The 18,618-nt window shown below is 34.8% G+C and overlaps 1 long non-coding RNA gene and 1 pseudogene across 2 annotated transcripts; both read left to right on the top strand.

Annotated features, from left to right (window-relative positions):
* Positions 1–23: 23 nt before the first annotated feature.
* On the top strand, positions 24–2,207 carry LOC107168895 (uncharacterized; annotated as a pseudogene). The gene is made up of 8 exons (XR_016189356.1): positions 24–128; positions 553–633; positions 724–1,009; positions 1,083–1,147; positions 1,219–1,367; positions 1,429–1,659; positions 1,737–1,775; positions 1,852–2,207. The product of XR_016189356.1 is annotated as an uncharacterized LOC107168895 (transcript).
* An 8,480-nt stretch (positions 2,208–10,687) lies between these two features.
* On the top strand, positions 10,688–11,187 carry LOC149059941 (uncharacterized). Its single transcript, XR_016189358.1, has 2 exons — positions 10,688–10,954; positions 11,039–11,187. It is a non-coding gene; the product is annotated as an uncharacterized LOC149059941 (long non-coding RNA).
* Positions 11,188–18,618: the final 7,431 nt, after the last annotated feature.

Raw genomic sequence — 18,618 nt, 5'->3', positions numbered from 1 at the left:
TTGATTTTTGGAGGATTGATTTTTTTAAATTTAACATTTTTATGACGCATTGCTCCAAGCAAATCTTGGCAATTGATGGCACATTTGGTGTCATTCCGCGAGTTCCTGCTGATATGAAACAGATTTATGTATAACAACTTTTATGAGTTTCAAGTTAAATTTTCTTAAAACATAATATAAATTATTTATATTGAAATTAATAATAATATATGATTTTATATTAAAAAATATAACTACTAGTTTCTACATTTGGTCATCACTCATCAGGTTACATACTTACAAGTCTTTATAATAACAAATGATCATAATAAATTATATTGAATTATATTTCTCAACTCGGACAGAGTATACTTAGTACAACTTATGTATATATCATATTATATTATATCAATGTAAAATACAGTAGTATTTAAAAGAAATTAGGTACTTTAAAAAAAACTATTAACTAAAAAAAAGTTTTCTAGTTGCCTGTTTTTTTAATGTATTTCAACATTTGTGATTTACCTTAGTCAATAAAGAAATTATATTCTCAAATGCACTATTTGTTTGCAGAACATTTTACGTTTTGTCCAGACCCATAGCATGGTGACATTATTCCGTGAAAACCATCATGCTGCCACAATACTCAAAATGGTAATAAGAAATAACAATTAATGGCGGATGGATTAGGATCTAGTGATATGAGAAATTCTTACATTAATATTAACATTTTTTTTTATATAGATTATGTCTTTACCACACTTGCCACCACAACAGATGCCAGAATTGCCAGAAGACTTCCACATTCTTGGGGGTTTTCTGCCAATCACAAGATTGGCAACACGTATGGGCATACTGAACCGTATTATTCAGTTAGTGGACTATGTCAGACAATACTGGTTGACAACAGTGCGTCCATCCGGATTTTCCGTTTACGGTGTAAACATCCATACTAACAATTAAGTGGAAAGTTTTCACAGCATGCTTAAGTCTACCATAGGCATACATCCCCCAGCCTGGTCTTTTTAGGGTAATTGATTTTTAATAAAAATATATAATTGGCAATAGCTGGAATTTTGATTGGTTTTTATAATTTTTTGCAGATCGATTACGATCGGTTGAAAGTAGAGTACGGAGGGAAACGTTACAAACAATCAATGGCCAGCAAGTGAGACAATTAACTAAATATGGTTTATATTTTTGAAATTAATTTTAATTTAAATAAATCAAACTTTAAAGGTACGAAGATCTTTTGTGTCTAGCAGAGACACAAATAACTGCATTTTGGCTGATGCTCTATGGCCGCTATGACACAATGGCATATTTAAGAAGAGTGTCTTATTCGGTGAGAAGGTATATAGATATGCAAATAGGCCCTTTAACTAATGGTAGGTACCATATAAATTCAATTGGGTGTATAAACTAAATGACAGTAAAATGGAATTTTAGAAATCCTTCTCGAAGATTTTATTCCTGGACAGCTACCAACGGTTGGACTTCAGCCTCTGCCACCTGTATTGCCGCCATTCCACATTCGTGGAGCTGGTAGAGGTAGGAGGGGTTGTGGACGTCATCGGGCAGCAGCAGTTCCAGAAAATCATGGAATGGTTCGGCATCCAAATGTGCGCCAACAACCAGGTGGTGGTAACCTTGGATTAATTGAAGGTCACCATCTTCTGGGTAATAAACAACTATACATTTAAATTAAAAATACATTATATACTCTAGTTACTATACTTTAAATATAAATATTATAGGGAATACAGACAATATTGAGGTGCCAATCCAGATTTAAGGTAAGCATATAGAAATAAAATATGATAAAAAATATATTGCCCTAACAAAATATGACTTTTTTGTTTGTTTGATTAGCAAATAATGAAGACCGAAATGAGCCCCTTGATCTGCCAGAAAACGAAAGCATGCCTTAGAGTATTTCTATAAATAAAATGTTGGAGTGTCTTTGGTGGTTCTCCACCCAAGTACTAATGTTTTGTAATTTATTCTTCTACGCCCATAAGCTTATTGTAACTGTATTACAGATTATATATTATTCTAACAAATTTAAAAATAATAAATAAAATAAACTATGTATGATTAAATATTCACTTATTCTACAATTTAATTTGTTTTGAAGTTGATCAGCCACATATCGATGATACGTTAGCGGAGGAAGAGGTCTATAAAATAGTTGAGCTTGGCATAGATGATGCTTTTACCTATTGACGGTAAATTGATTTTAAATGTTATAATACTGAAACATAAGCTTAATAACTTTCCATTTTGTTTCAGAACAAAATACTCAACCAGCTCACCAGGCAGTTGATTTAGATATCCCTACATTTGAAGGCAAGTTATTATTATTATAATAATTTTCCATTAAGAGGACGTTACACTGACATTTGTTATCTCCGTCTTAGAAGTGCGTAACATACCTAATTTTACTCTCAGAAAATCATGTTTAGCTATACTAGTTTAAAAATTAAAGTGAATTTACCTCATAAAATGTAAAGGTAAGATTATTTTGTAGAGTATCTCATAGGCTTTTTCTTATATTTTAATTTTAAAGCAAGTTATAAAAATGTATTTTTTATATTATTGATATTTATTTTTAATTTTAAAATTGTAAATTTTATGTTACATATTAAAATACTCATAGCTCACTTTAAAGTTAAAATATAATACAAAGCCTACAAGATGCCATACAATAAACTTAGCTTTAAATTTTAGAAGAGGGCAATTAAATCTAATTTTTAAACTAACCGAGCTAAACGTGTTCTATCGAGCTTACAATTTACTATGATACACACTTGTAAGATGGAGACAACAAATGTCCTTGTAACGTCCTCTTAAATAGAATTGAAAAATAAGAACTCACTTATACTTTTTATTCTAAAGGTGACCCTGTAGAAGACAGATGTTTTATTTGCCTTGAAAGTTGTAGCCAAGTAAATTCGGCCAACATTTTGGTGCCTTGCGGTCACGGATAGTGCTGTGATGAGTGTGCGGCTCGATTAGATAAATGCGGAATTTGCAAAATAGAATTTCCCACAACATAGCCCATCCATATAATGCATGTTAACCTAGGAAATGGTAAATATTAATAATGATACAGTAAATTGAAGATTTTTTCTTTTATAATTAAAATATACAATTTTTATTAAAAGGTAAATGGATGTCAAATAATTCTTTACTCGATCTAACTGGAAGTCGTGTCTTGGATGTATGCGCAATGTACAATATGTACCAGACCAGGCGCAATACATACTGTTGGACTGTGGCCATGGATGGTATTGTGCAAGCTGCATCTCATCTACATCTGTGACGTCTGTGGTGATATGGTCGAAGGTACCTTAAGAATATTTTTAAATTGAAAAAATATTTCATCATTTTTTTGTTATTCATTTATATATATATAGATATATTTTTTTTATACATTACAATACTTTTTTTATATATTTATATTATATTATATTTTTATTTGTTTTGTTTATTTACTTAAATAATTTCTTGATTTGTTTAGTTATTTATTTTATACTAAAATGCTAAGATAGCTGAAATAAATATATCATTTTTATATTTTCTTATTAATTATTATTCAGGAGAAAATCTACCAAACTTCAATCAATAACAGATAATATGTTTTAATTGTTAAAATAAATTGTTACAAAAAACGTATTCCAAGAGATAAGATCACTGCATAATATTAATTTATCTACCTATCATAGAGATTGGCTCAAACGACTGTAAGACAAAATATTTATAATTAAATTACACAAAACAAATTTACTAAAACTTTTTTATAGAAACTGGAGTCAACAAATTTTATTAATAACAAATAGCTTAATGAATTTCAAATTATAAGATGTGATTGGGATCAAAGAATATCTAATAGATATTAAAAGTTTTGTGGGTCCAGCGGCAATTGTTTGTTTCAAATTATTTTAAGTAATACAAGATGGAAGAGCTTTAAATGATTACAAAGAGCGTACCTAAGAAAATATTATAATTATTACCTGTCACATTGAAGAAAAAAAATGACACTGAGATTGCCTAAAAGTCAAAACAAATATTTAACATATTAAAATATCAAATTTCTAATTTATCCATGGTATAAATTAAGATAATATTAAAAGTAAATCACATGTTATATACATTTTTATGAAAAAAGACATCAAATATAAATTTTAATATTATACTAGCTGTGACACCGTGTACTCAGTAGTGTGCTTCTGTTTTTCATTTACAAACTCTGAAGTTCTGAATACTGAGAAGATCTACTTTACACCGTGGAGCGTGGATTATACTTTAATAAAATCTATACAATGTTATAATAATGTCTATACACTTATATTAAATATATAACTTATTAATTATATAACTCATAGATATTATCTATATTACCTCATTTACATTCAGCCATTGCTGCTGCTCCTCGCGCTGCCGTATTTAATTTCTAAAGTACCTCAGTGGCAGCGTCGTAGGCAGTGAGTGTTAATATTGCCCTGCTAATATGAGCAGGTTAATTACGCTGATTAACCTGCGGCTCATACTGCTCAATTTACCGCTCTTGACTGGGGCGTCGGGCAGCGGCAAAGCGAGGAGCATGGTCAGCGTGAGTAACGAGTTTACACGCTTATGCTATGCTGCCCACTTCCCTGCTGCTGCTCACTCAGTCACTCCACGAAAATAGGCTGATTATAAATGAGGTATATTATTAATATTATTTATCATGGTTTTTACTTATCAATCATCATGTAGACATGCGGTTATCTCTATCAGTAAAATGCAAATATGTCGGAGTAATATAATATAATATCGTTATAGTTTATGTTCGAAGTAATTGATATCGGAGCAGTGTTATGGTTGACAATAAAAAATTTTGTTCGGAGTAATACAATGTCATAGTAGTATATAGTCGTAGCACTGGTGTTATCCCCGGTACAACACTGGCCGGGTACCTACAACTAGTAGAGTTCTCCCGGAGTGTGATAAGAAATGTGATAAAGCATATACACAGAATAGATGAAATATACCAGGGATCTAGCAGTGATACCAATACGAAATAAGTTACGTCAGTGATGCCATGCTAGCGGCACTCGTCGCTACGCTCCTCGGCGCTGATCGAAAATATCCCTCGACTTGCAGCTGTGCAACACCACCTCAAGTTGGTCACATGGTAACCACAGATTAACCGCCGCATAACCAATCTTATCACTCCGAGAGAACTGGGGTATCACCCAACTGGCCCTAAAACTGTGGTGATTACGACGTGTTATCACCACTTACGCTAGCGCGTCCGTTTATTATTGTCGTTACCATGTTGTTCCTAACCTTGAATTATTTGTACTTGTATTTTTTGTCTATGTTCCTTGTATTATTCACTGCGTGAATTATTTTAACTTATTGTATTTGTATATTTATTCTCTTTGTTACGTCGCCCGCTACGACTTTTAGTGCACTTTTTCTCCCGCCGCGCGTGATAGCTTTTTCGCCGTTACCGGCTCGAAGCCACCATCGCTCGCCGCGGCTCCTTACTTCCTTTTTTGCGACCGGTATGCTCTAACGTTGTTCTTCTCGATCGAACTGCCTAGTACCTACCGCTGTCGTAACGACTCGCGCGTTATTAATAATTATAAAGTATTGTTTGTTCGCTGTGCAATAAACTGTTGTTATTTGAATTCGTCTTTGCTTCTTTTTAAACCTTCTGATTTTCTGTCAGACACGTTGGCTGTTAGTGTTGAGACGGTTTTCCTCTACTAACACCACATTGGTGACCTCGCAACAAACGACGCACGTGTCGAAACCGCCGCCGAGTACACACGCCTTGTGTCTCATCGTTTTTTGGCTCTCGCCCGCGTTTCGACGTCGTGTCACGTGGTTCGCCCCCACGATTCTTACGCGACATTCCGCGCATTGGTGATCTCGTGTTCCGAGGTTTAGACAGACCGTCTTTCCGTTGTGCTTCTGTTTTTATCCGTCGTCATCCGAGTAATCTGACATGCTCTCCGACGTAGGCGCGTCGACTACCGCACCGTCCACCGTTTTACCGATTTCGGGCCCTAATACGGCAACGGCGGCATTGACCACGAGTTCGCCGCTCATGACCACGACGGTGGCGTCCGGTGGCGAGGTTTCCGCAGTCAGCAGCGTACACCTGCCACCTTTCTGGCGTCAGTCCCCGACGCAATGGTTCGTGCACGCCGACGCGATGTTTGCAAACAAACGAATCCGTTCCGACCTGACGCGCGTTAACCACGTGCTCGAGGCCCTCGACGAAGACGGCGTTCGCACGGTCATGGACCTGCTGGGCGCAGACGCCTCGTACGACGCTCTCAAACAACGGCTGATCACGACGTACACCGTTCCACAGGCGACACGTTTGCAACGCATCATACAGCCAGGAGGCATGGGTGACCGCACACCGTCTCGTCTGTTACGTGACATGCGAGAGGTCTACCCCGACGGCATGATGGACAGCACCCTGGGAGCCTTGTGGCTCGGCAAGCTACCCCCCGCTGTACGGGCCGTCATCGCCGGATTGTCGGGCACCACGGATTTTCTCGCCGAGCGCGCCGATCGGATTTGGGAAGCATGCGCCGACCCCGAGCTCCTTGCCGTCGCACGATCATGCGAGCGGACGACCAGCCGCGGGAAGTCGCGCCAGTCCAGGCGCAGTCTTCAGACGCGCGTTTCACCGCGCTGGAGAACGCGATACACGCACTCACGGCTCAAGTCGCGTCCCTCGCGACGTCGCATGCCGCAGCTCTAACGCACGCCCACGCCGACCGCGCTCCGCGTCATCAACGAGATCGTTCCCGATCACAGTCACAATCACGTTCGGGAAACCCAAAGGCCGGATGGTGCTACTATCATGATCGCTACGGCGCGGACGCACGTAAATGTCGCGAGCCGTGCACTTTCCCGCCCGCGACGCGGAAAAATCCATGAGGCGGCGGTGTTACACCAACACCTCGCCGCGCGACCGCAACATCGACTCTTCGTCGTTGACACCCGTACCGGACGTCGATTTTTAATTGACTCCGGCGCGGAAATTTCGGTGTTGCCTCGCCCCACAAATTTACGGCCAAACATCGGCCAAAATACGAGCACCGACATAAGACTCGTCGCCGCAAACGGCTCACAAATCAAAACCTACGGGCCAAAACAACTACATCTCGACCTCGGGTTCAAACGACTATTTTCCTGGACTTTCGAAGTGGCCGACGTTTCACGGTCGATTATCGGAGCCGACTTCCTGCACTACTACGGGTTGCTCGTCGATATCCGCCGAAACCGCCTCGTCGACCTCGCGGTAAAGAGTTCGGTGAAAATTACGCCCGCTACCGTATCGCCCCGTGCCACGATATGTGCCATCGCCAGACCGTCGAAATGGACCGCCATACTTCTAGACTACCCCGAAGTCACGCGTGAATCGCCTGTGCCGACAGATTTTTTACACGGAGTGGTACACGAACTGCATACCACGGGACCAGCCCTTTTCGCCCGACCACGCCGACTTCCGCCCGATCGACTACGGATCGCACGTCAAGAATTCGATTTCATGCTGCAAAAAGGCATTTGCAGGCCGTCATCGAGTTCATGGGCCAGTCCACTTCTGTTGGTGCCCAAAAAAGATGGTACGTTCCGACCGTGCGGCGACTACCGTCGACTTAACGCAGTAACAGTCGCCGATCGATACCCATTGCCGCACCTACACGATTTCACGGCAAATCTCGCCGGTAAGACCGTCTTCACAAAACTCGATCTGGTACGTGCCTATCATCAAGTTCCTATCGCCCCGAACGACGTACACAAAACCGCGGTCACGACGCCGTTCGGTTTGTTCGAGTTTCCCGTCATGTGTTTCGGACTGCGCAACGCCGCGCAAACGTTTCAACGATTTATCAACGATGTACTACGCGGACTGGATTTCGTGTTTGCGTACATCGACGACGTGTTAATCGCTTCACACGACGAAGCCGAACACATCAAACACGTTCGTACCGTTCTCGAGCGTTTTCAAAGGTACGGCGTCGCAATCAGTCCGGCGAAGTGCGTTTTCGCGGCTGACTCAATGCTATTTCTCGGGCACGTTATCGACAAAGACGCGTGCCGACCGAACGCCGAACGCGTTGTCGCTATACACGAATGGGCGCTGCCCAACACCAAGAAGGAGCTCCAGCGATTTTTGGGTTCAGTAAATTTTTATCATCGATTTATTCCGAACGCCGCCGAGATGCAAGCGCCCCTTTACAGCCTTGCGTCGCAAATCAAAAATCGCGATGGACCGCTACAATGGACCGACGACACTCGGACCGCCTTCAATGCGTGTCGCCAGGCTCTCGCCGACACCGCCAAGCTCGCTCATCTTGATCAGAACGCCCCCCTTCGCCTCAACACCGACGCATCTAACGTGGCAGTGGGCGCCGTTCTCGAGCAACGCGTCAACGATCAGTGGCAACCTCTCGGTTTCTTTTCAAAAAAGCTCTCGCCGGCCGAACAGAGGTACAGTACGTACGACCGAGAGCTTCTCGCTGCCTTTTTGGGCACACGGCATTTCATTCACATGATCGAGGGACGCAGAACAACGTTGCGTACGGATCACAAGCCGCTGACGTACATGTTCACGCTCAAGTCAGAGAAAACAATCGATCGACAGGTGCGTCAAATTTCGTTTCTATCGCAACACATACACGACGTCGTGCACATTCAAGGCACTGATAACGTCGTACCAGACGCGTTATCACGAATCGAAATCGCCGAAACAGCTGTACTGCCGACGATGCAACAGTGGGCTGCCGACCAGGCCGCCGACCCGCAGCTACAGCAGTTTATCACAGGTACCAATACGAGTTCCCTCCGCCTTCAACCACGCGTATCACCCGACGGTGTTATCTACGCGGATTACTCGACCGGCAACGCTCGTTTGTTTGTACCGTCCGTACTTCGACGTCGAGTGTTTAACGCGCTGCATGGATTAGCGCACGGCGGAAACCGCGCCACACTACGTCTCATCAAGTCTCGTTATTGCTGGCCGGACATGCACAAAGACATCACGCGATGGACACGGTGCTGCGAACCATGCCAACGCGCAAAGGTAAACAAACACGTCGTTTCTCCGATCACACCTTTCGCGCCGCCCGAACGACGATTTGGTCACATTCATGTCGACCTCGTCGGACCGTTGCCGCCATCCAACAACTGTAAGTACCTGCTCACCGTCGTCGATCGGTTCACTCGCTGGCCGGAAGCCTGGCCACTCGAGAACATGTCAGCTCACGCTGTCGCACAGACGCTAACCACGAACTGGATCGCTCGATTCGGCGTTCCCGACATCATCACGACCGATCAGGGAAGACAGTTCGAATCCGAGTTGTTACGCTCACTTTTTTCGACATTCGGCATTCAGCACGCGAGAACGTCGCCTTATCATCCTCAGTCAAACGGTATGGTCGAACGTTTTCATCGAACGCTCAAGTCCGCGCTCACCGCCCACGAATCGGCGCAGTGGTCAACGAAGTTGCCAATCGTTCTACTCGCTCTACGCAACACCGTAAAGGCTGGTTTCGAATACGCTCCAGCCGAGTTGGTCTACGGCACGACACTTCGACTTCCCGGCGAGATGTTTCATGCCGCGCCCGCGGAACCTACTCCGCCCGGACTGGTAGCAGCTCTCCGCGACTACATGGCTCAGGTACGTTTCACTCCCGGTACCAACCACAACACACGACGAGCTACGTTCGTACCAGACGACTTGAGCCAAGTTAGTCATGTTTTTCTTCGAATCGACTCCGTCCAGCCGCCGCTCCAGCCACGATACGAGGGACCTTTCGCAGTTTTGGAACGCCGCGAAAAAACGTTCAAGGTACAACGCCACCGATCAACGACGTGGGTTTCCATCGACCGGCTCAAACCAGCGTTTGTCGCGCGTGAAGACCCAGTCGCCGACCACTCATACGCCGCGCAATCAGTCGAATTTCCTCACAAAAAACGAGTCCGTTTTTTTCTCGCCGAGGGGGAGTAATGTGGTGATTACGACGTGTTATCACCACTTACGCTAGCGCGTCCGTTTATTATTGTCGTTACCATGTTGTTCCTAACCTTGAATTATTTGTACTTGTATTTTTTGTCTATGTTCCTTGTATTATTCACTGCGTGAATTATTTTAACTTATTGTATTTGTATATTTATTCTCTTTGTTACGTCGCCCGCTACGACTTTTAGTGCACTTTTTCTCCCGCCGCGCGTGATAGCTTTTTCGCCGTTACCGGCTCGAAGCCACCATCGCTCGCCGCGGCTCCTTACTTCCTTTTTTGCGACCGGTATGCTCTAACGTTGTTCTTCTCGATCGAACTGCCTAGTACCTACCGCTGTCGTAACGACTCGCGCGTTATTAATAATTATAAAGTATTGTTTGTTCGCTGTGCAATAAACTGTTGTTATTTGAATTCGTCTTTGCTTCTTTTTAAACCTTCTGATTTTCTGTCAGACACGTTGGCTGTTAGTGTTGAGACGGTTTTCCTCTACTAACACCACAAAACCATAGATATTAAAGAATGGATAGGCCATTGCTATATTAATCGAATAGAGGGAAGTGTGCCGGAATGGGGAAGAGAGAAAGACAGATTTTTATCATTACCTCTCTTTCTGGCAGAGGTCTTATCATAAATTATATTTTGTAATTATTATCATTGCTGGACGCATAGATAATACTGATAATAGATATTTGAATTTATAAATTATAATAAAATAATAATTATTATAAATGTAATATGTATATTTTATTATAATATAAATTTAATTGTATTAATTGAACCTGTTGGATGTTACCTAGTTATTGCATAATTTGACTAATTTACTCCATTTAAGTCCAAAATCCAAACTGAATATTTATATTAGAACTTACTATGGTTCATATTTGCAAAGTGTGTAATGTTTCATCTAAAGACAACAAAGATTTACCATTTCATAGGTAGGATCATAGTCCCTTATGGGTTATTTTAAATTAGTAATATCAGATATTTAATGTTAATTAATTAATAATTATGATGGTTAGATTTCCTAAGAATTTGGAAAAAAGGAAAAAATGGGCATCAGCATTAGGGTTCGGGTTGCAAGAAATTGGTGATTGGCAATATGTTTGTGGAAATCACTTCACAAAGATTGTTATATTTTTAGTAATAAATAATTATTATGTGTGATTAAACCAAATTCTGTTATCTATTTGTGTTAAGACCTCTATAACCTCAAAATAATTTCATATTCATTCCCGTATGATAAGCTCAAATGGCCTATCCATTCTTTAATATCTATGCCTAAAACTACAATATTAAAAAACATAAAATTGAAATTTGAATTAACTATAAATTATAAGTGATAACAATAATATGTAATACATGATAACGGAATGCCTGTTGAGGGGGAAGTATTAAAGTAAGGTGGGGACAAATCTCGATCGGTATTTCTCACGAGCGGATCACTGCAGCAGTGCAGCTGCTAGTTCTAAGTTCCGTACGCATTACACGCATCCGCGCGCGCTAAAAAACGAATGGATCTTCGCAGGAAAAAATTTTCGTGTCCGTACATAATATTGCCTACATTTAGCCCCTTTTTTGCAGCTATCTAAATGTAATAAGATTGATAAAATTATAACATAATTTTCATTCTTCTTCTTCATCTCAACAGCTTAGCGGTCCATGAAGGTCCATCGCTGAAATCTATTAAATATGATAGTATATATAAGTCCATCTACCATAATTTTCATTATAATTAGATTTAATGGTTTTATACATCGCTAAATTCAAATTAAAATAGTTAAATAAATTTAATGATACACAATTCGTTGCGAATACTTCAAACGAAAATATAATACACATGTTATAATTAGGCTATATTTTGTATTTTTGTTATAAATGTAAAATCGTCTTGTCCAGTATTTTAAATTCAAAATTGGATTATAAATAAATTTTACTAACTATTTGGCTCATAATTTAACACTCATATATATAATAAGCGTTTCAATGTTGTACCTTCCACAGAATCTTGAACATCATTTAATACCCTTTGAACCTAACCAGTAAAGATGATACTATACTATTATATAAAATAAAATAATATAGCTACCTGCCAATTTTGCTCTATCAGCTAAAAGATATTTTAAAACATTGCAATAAAATTATTGAATTACAAACGAATCAAAACCTATGCAAATTGAAGATAGATATGAATTCAATTAACATCAAAAAAAAAAAAAAAAATGTTGTAGCCAATGTAAACTTTACATAAAAATGACAATATTTCTATGAGCTTACCTTGAATGAGCACCTTGAAGAGAATATTAAATAGCTTATCACTTGCTCGCCGAAAAATTTTTTCATCCATTGCCACTGTCTCTAATTTTTTGTCATCACTAGTCCAAGGTTCATCTCAACTCCATGGCTATCCACACAACAATATTATGTTACACAAAGTTAAATAAATATTTCCAAAAAATATTTAATGATTCATAAATTATAAGATTTTCATTGATAATAAATGTTTATATATTATCTAATTTCTATTAAATATTGATTGAACCCTTTAGATAATTATGAATCAAAATCAAAAATTAATATTTAATAAATATAAATCATTACTAATACATTTATATTTATTTTTGATTTTGAAAATGGTTAATAAATGTACCATCAAACTTAACTTACATTGAATACCAGGAAAACAAATGTTAAATAAATTTAATATAAACAACTGACATTAATAATAATTAAACATTTTATTCTTATTAATATTAAACAATAAAAATTAAGTAATTAATTTAGTTATTTTTTTCAATTTACCTCTTCAGGTTAAATGGAGCTTGAGCAAGTATATACATACTTTATTATATCTGAGTAACTACCGTGTTTAAACTTTTCTTGAGTTTTGATGTCATCTAAAAATTAAATAAGTTATTTTCTTATATCTTAGGTAAAAGTTTTAAAATAATTTTTTTTTGATTAAATAAGATATATATATATATTACACATTTTATTTAAGTTAAAATTATTAATTATATTACAAACAAACTTTTATTTATAAATTATTTAATTTTTATCTCCAGTTTAAAAAACACATAATAAAATAAACGAATATATTTATGTACTTGATAATATTGTATTTGTATTATAATAGTTATATGTAGTCTGAATATGTACCTATTATTAACTGCTCTATTGTCTTACAAATCTTACTAAATTAATAATCATACCCACCCCTAAATTTTGAAAGACCATTACTTAAAAATGATGCATTCCCCACACCATTACTACTACATAATAAAATCAATGTGTTATGTATAAATATATAGTCATAATATATCTTACCAAATATTACTGAACAAGTTGCTAAATTTGAAAATTTCTGTTTTCCTTTCTTCCCAGTATATGAGAAGTCTTTCAATAACTTATCTTTAAATAACTTAGCCATAATCCTTTTTACTATAGATTTAACATTTTTTCCACCAATATAAGGTAATTCATTCACTTAAATAATGTGTAAATATATTATAATAATTATTTTATATATTTTATAAACCCTATAAAGGCAAAATTTTCAAAAATTTAAAAACCGTGGATCAATCACCATCATCTCCCTCATGATACAGCTAATATTTACAATATAAATACAACTCATCATCTAGGTCAGGGGTCGGGAACCTGCGGCTCCAGAGCCGCATGTGGCTCTTTAACTAGCAACCTGCAGCTCTTTGGATAATTATCAATATATCGATATCCGTAAAATATAAATTATATTATACTAAATAATATTATATTTGTATAAACAATAATAATATAAATATAAATAATAATGAATTAATGAAATAAAGTTTTCCATATTTTCTAAATTTAAGACGTATTATTATGTTTTTATTGCCTACTAAAAAAAGGTTGTTCAAACCTGCAGTGTGGCTCCTGGATATCATAGTTTTTTATTTTTTTGAAAAAATGGCTCTTTCCTACAAAAAGGTTCCCGAACCCTGCTCTATAATTTCTACAACAGAATAAACAAATAATGGTCAGTATAGGTAAGAGAAACTTGGCCATGTTCTTCAAAGTCCTTTAACTATAACCATATATGATTACTGTTATAATATCCTTAGTAATTTAGTTATTAATTAATTAAATTGCTTTTTTAGAATATATATACATAAGTAGCCAAGTAGGTATACAGCAATAATGTATTCTTAATACTACTATATTATGTAGCACAGAACTTTTATTTATTGTTTCCTCGGTTAGTAAACGCTAAAATTACTATATTTATTTGGTTACATAAGTTGATTTAAAATTCATTAAAACTTAATATTTCAACCATTTAATAACTAAATCAATGATTGTATAGTTTCTTACTAAGTTTGTGCGGAATGCTCCATCTCCCAAAATATTACTTTCCAATGTATCAAGATCTGTCATATTATCGATGGACAATGGACAACAAGTCATGTCATTTAATGATGAGGATATCTTACTATTGACAGAAGAATCTTTTGTTGGCATACTATTTAAACGTATCTCAATAAAATCAAGTCTTTGAGCCATATCTCTTTAAATTAATTATGATACGACATAATTCATGTTTGATAAATGTCAACATGTGTAAAGTTTCTTTTGAAAATCTTTGCCTGTATGAAATTAGTAAATATGTAATACTCGTATATAAAGTATATTTTTGAATCAAACTGAAGCATTACCTGGTGTACTACTGCCATGTTTTACTTTAGTTACACCTTCTGTAGATACTTCCAATAATTTAGGTGTTCTGATACATACTTCTGAACTTTTTTCATCTGTTAAAATGTAATTGAGATTTAAATTAAAAAAAGTAACTTTATTTTTATAAAAAAATATTTACCTCAATGACCATCAGAAGACTCTAATTTATCTTCAACAATGTCTTCATTACTATCTTTATCAGAGTTTGATTTTGGCACTATAAAAACAGAACATGATTAAATATATAATATTTTCTGACATATATAATTTTTAACAATTATTAGTGAATAATAAATACATAATCACTTACCTACCATTCTTATAGTTATCTGTCACATTTGACAATATATCATAATACAGCTGTTTAACTATTTATGGTTTTTGTTGACTTTTAAGCACTTAAAAAAAATATATACTTATATATAATACATGTTAAAAATAACACAGTGAAAATGTATTTATTAAATAAAAACTTACTTTTAAACTTTTTTGGAGAAGGAGACAAACCTGCATATTTTATTAATTTATGATCAGACTTATTACTGTTGTTGGATTTATCATAATCAAAATCTATGTAAAATAATAATCGTTATGGGTAAAATAATTTAAAATAAACAGATATATTATTATTTAATCGGGTAGTTAAACAAGTAAAAATAATAACCTGAATACTCAGGACAATCTGTTAAACAATTTATTTTATAAGTTCTTTTTATACATAAAATTAATAATTATAAATATAATACAACTAATTAATTAAAATATAACATCAAGAGTACCTATGTAAAATTGGGCATGCTACATTATTATTATCATTATCAAATAATATCATATATTTAGAAAATTCTGTTAACTCTATATCAATTATTATTGTGTAATCTTCTGCAACTGATAATTCATCAACTAATGATATACCTAACTTTAAGCTATTAATAGGTTTTTCAAAGAAACAACAAATTGTATTAAATTTTTTAGCCAAAAATACATAATATCTATCATTAATAGAATCTTTACAAATATTTATAACTTTAAAAATACATAATTTTTTATCATATTCATAACCTATATAATAATCTGAAATAGACATTACATCTATTTTAATTCTATTTTAGATTCTGAACAAAGTGATGAATGTATTGATTTTACAATGATGTGTGTTTTTTTTTTTTGTGTGTCTGTGTACAGCATAACTAGTCAAAATAATGCTTCGATATCAAAATTTGGGGGTGGTTTCCGATGTAAAAGTGAAGATCCTTGTGGCGTTATAGAGGTCAAAAGTTAACATTTTCCAACAGTTTTCAAAAAAATCGAAAAAACAAAAAAAAAAATGACAGAAAAACGGGAATTTTTACGCAAAACCCGTTTTCGAACAAATCAATATTTTTATATGGTTGCTTTTCAAAAACTAATCACTGTAAATACTTGAAATTTTCACCAAATGTTAATGTTAGTAAAATCTATATACAGTTTAATTTTCAAACATTTTCGACTTTTTTTGAGTTATTTATAGACCACTGAAATTTTTTTGAGAATTTTTTTTTCAAGTGTCGATAAAAAAATGTTGGACGACCAAAAAAACTTGAAAATTTAATACAAGGTTCCTTATGAGTTGTTCTTATTGTTGCTAAAAGAAAATTAAAAATCGTAAGTCACAATTTTTTTTAATAAGCGTTTACAGTTCAAAATTTTACGAAATCTGTCGAAAACGCGAAAATTTGCAAGTAATTTTGAAGTTGAAAAATCATACAATTTTCTGCGTTTATAACTAAGGATTGAAAATTCAACACTAAGTTTTCTATAAGTTTTCCTTCAAGTAGCTATAGAGAAAACTCGAAGCATCATTATAGGAAAAATTTTAAGTGCGTTTGAATTTTAAATTTTTACGAAATAGCGTAACGATAACGATTTATCCTCAAATGATTTTAAACATATGTTATTATTCAAAAAGTATAAGTCATAGACACTTGAAAAATTTTACCAGTTATTAAGATTGGCATTTTCTTTACATGATTTATTTTCAAAATATTTTGACTTTTTTTGAGGTATTTATAGACAACTGAAATATTCAATTTGTCTGAAAATTTTTTTTTGAAGTGTCGATAAAATTTTTTTGGCCCTATCAAAATACTTGAAAATTTAATACAAAATTCCTCATAAGTTATTATTATAGTGATTAAAAAATTATAAGAATACATAAGCACAATTTTTTTTTATTAGTATTTGAAGTTCAAATATTGACTTAATACGTAAAAATTACGGCGATTTTCAAATTATCTTAGATCGAAATTCATAAAAGTTTTTCTTTTTAATTCTAAGATTTGAGAATTTAATACAAGGCTCATAATATATTTTTACAATAGCAGTTGAAAAATAAAATAAAAGTATAGCCACAATTTTTTTTTACATGTCATCAAATTTTAATTTTGATAACATACGTAAAAATCACAAAAATTCGTAAATTATTTTATCCTAAAAATTCATAAAAAATTTTCCTTTTATACCTAAGATTTGAAAATTTAATACAAGGCTCCTAAAATAGTTTTACAATAGCATTTGTAAAATAAAAGAAATATATAGACACAAATTTTTTTTATAAGCATTTACAGTTCAAATTTTGACGAAATACATAAAAATTACGGCAATGTTCAAATCATCTTAGATCGAAATTCATAAAAGTTTTTCGTTTTAATTCTAAGATTTGAGAATTTAATACAAGGCTCATAATATAGTTTTGCAAAAGCAGTTGAAAAATAAAAGAAATATATAGCTACATTTTTTTTTACATGCATTCAAATTTTAATTTTGACAACATACGTAAAAATCACGAAAATTCGTAAATTATTTTATTCTAGAAATTCATTAAAAATTTTCCTTTTATACCTAAGATTTGAAAATTTAATACAAGGCTCCTTACAAGTTTTTCAATCTTTATAACAAAAAAAAATGTCCACCGGAAATTCAAATTAAATTTTTATTAGCATTTGAATTTCAAATATTGACAAAAATTCGTCAAAACTATGAATATTTGTAAATTATTTTGTAGTTCAAAATTCATAATATTGTTTGTATTTATATCTAAGGTTATACAATTTAACACCAAGTTTTCCATAAGTTTTGCTTCAAATAGCTATAGAGAAAATTTGAAGTGTCATTATAGGAAAAATGTTTTGAGCGTTTGAGTTTTAAATTTTTATGAAATCGCGTAATGATTACGATTTATCCTCAAACCAGGTATTCGTATATCTATGATAATATGAAGTATTATGAATTATGATAACTATATGATAACTACACTAATTGATTAACCGTGCCTTATGCAAAATGCGTCTTAATTGAAAAATAAAATATTTGTTTCAAAATAGAATATATGACAATATTAAAATATAATATATCCTAGACTGACAAATCATCTCCGTTAAGAATCGTTTTTCGTATACAATGATACCTATCATTGCATTCAAATTTAATCCCATCCATTACAGTAACCTACTGTACAGCAGAGCGACATCCACGGCTTACCCGCTTTTTTAATAATGATTTGGAACTGAACGGTAGTAAAATGTTCAAGTAAAGGTCCATTAACATGTTTTTTTTGTAAATTATTTCATTGTGTAGATTTTTATTTAATTTATATTCACTAAAGGTTAAAAATTCTTGATAGCGTTTAATTACTTGCTCTAATGGCCTCTCATGTTTTCTTATTATTATTTTTTTAAGAACTTCGTGTAGTTTTTAAAGGGAAAACATGATCATTCCTTTAAGGAGCCGAATTTCCTATAATCATCTTCTATATGGATTAATCCATGGATGTTATGAGATGAAAATTGAGGTCCGTATATTTCTTCAAATTTTCAACAAAATTTATTAAAAGTTTTTCACTGAAATT

This window comes from Diuraphis noxia, unplaced genomic scaffold (genome assembly GCF_037042655.1).
Source record: "Diuraphis noxia isolate RWA-SAM2 unplaced genomic scaffold, SU_Dnox_SAM2 contig0001, whole genome shotgun sequence".
In the NCBI taxonomy this organism is placed as follows: domain Eukaryota; kingdom Metazoa; phylum Arthropoda; class Insecta; order Hemiptera; family Aphididae; genus Diuraphis; species Diuraphis noxia.
This window is presented reverse-complemented; position numbering and strand designations above follow the sequence as displayed.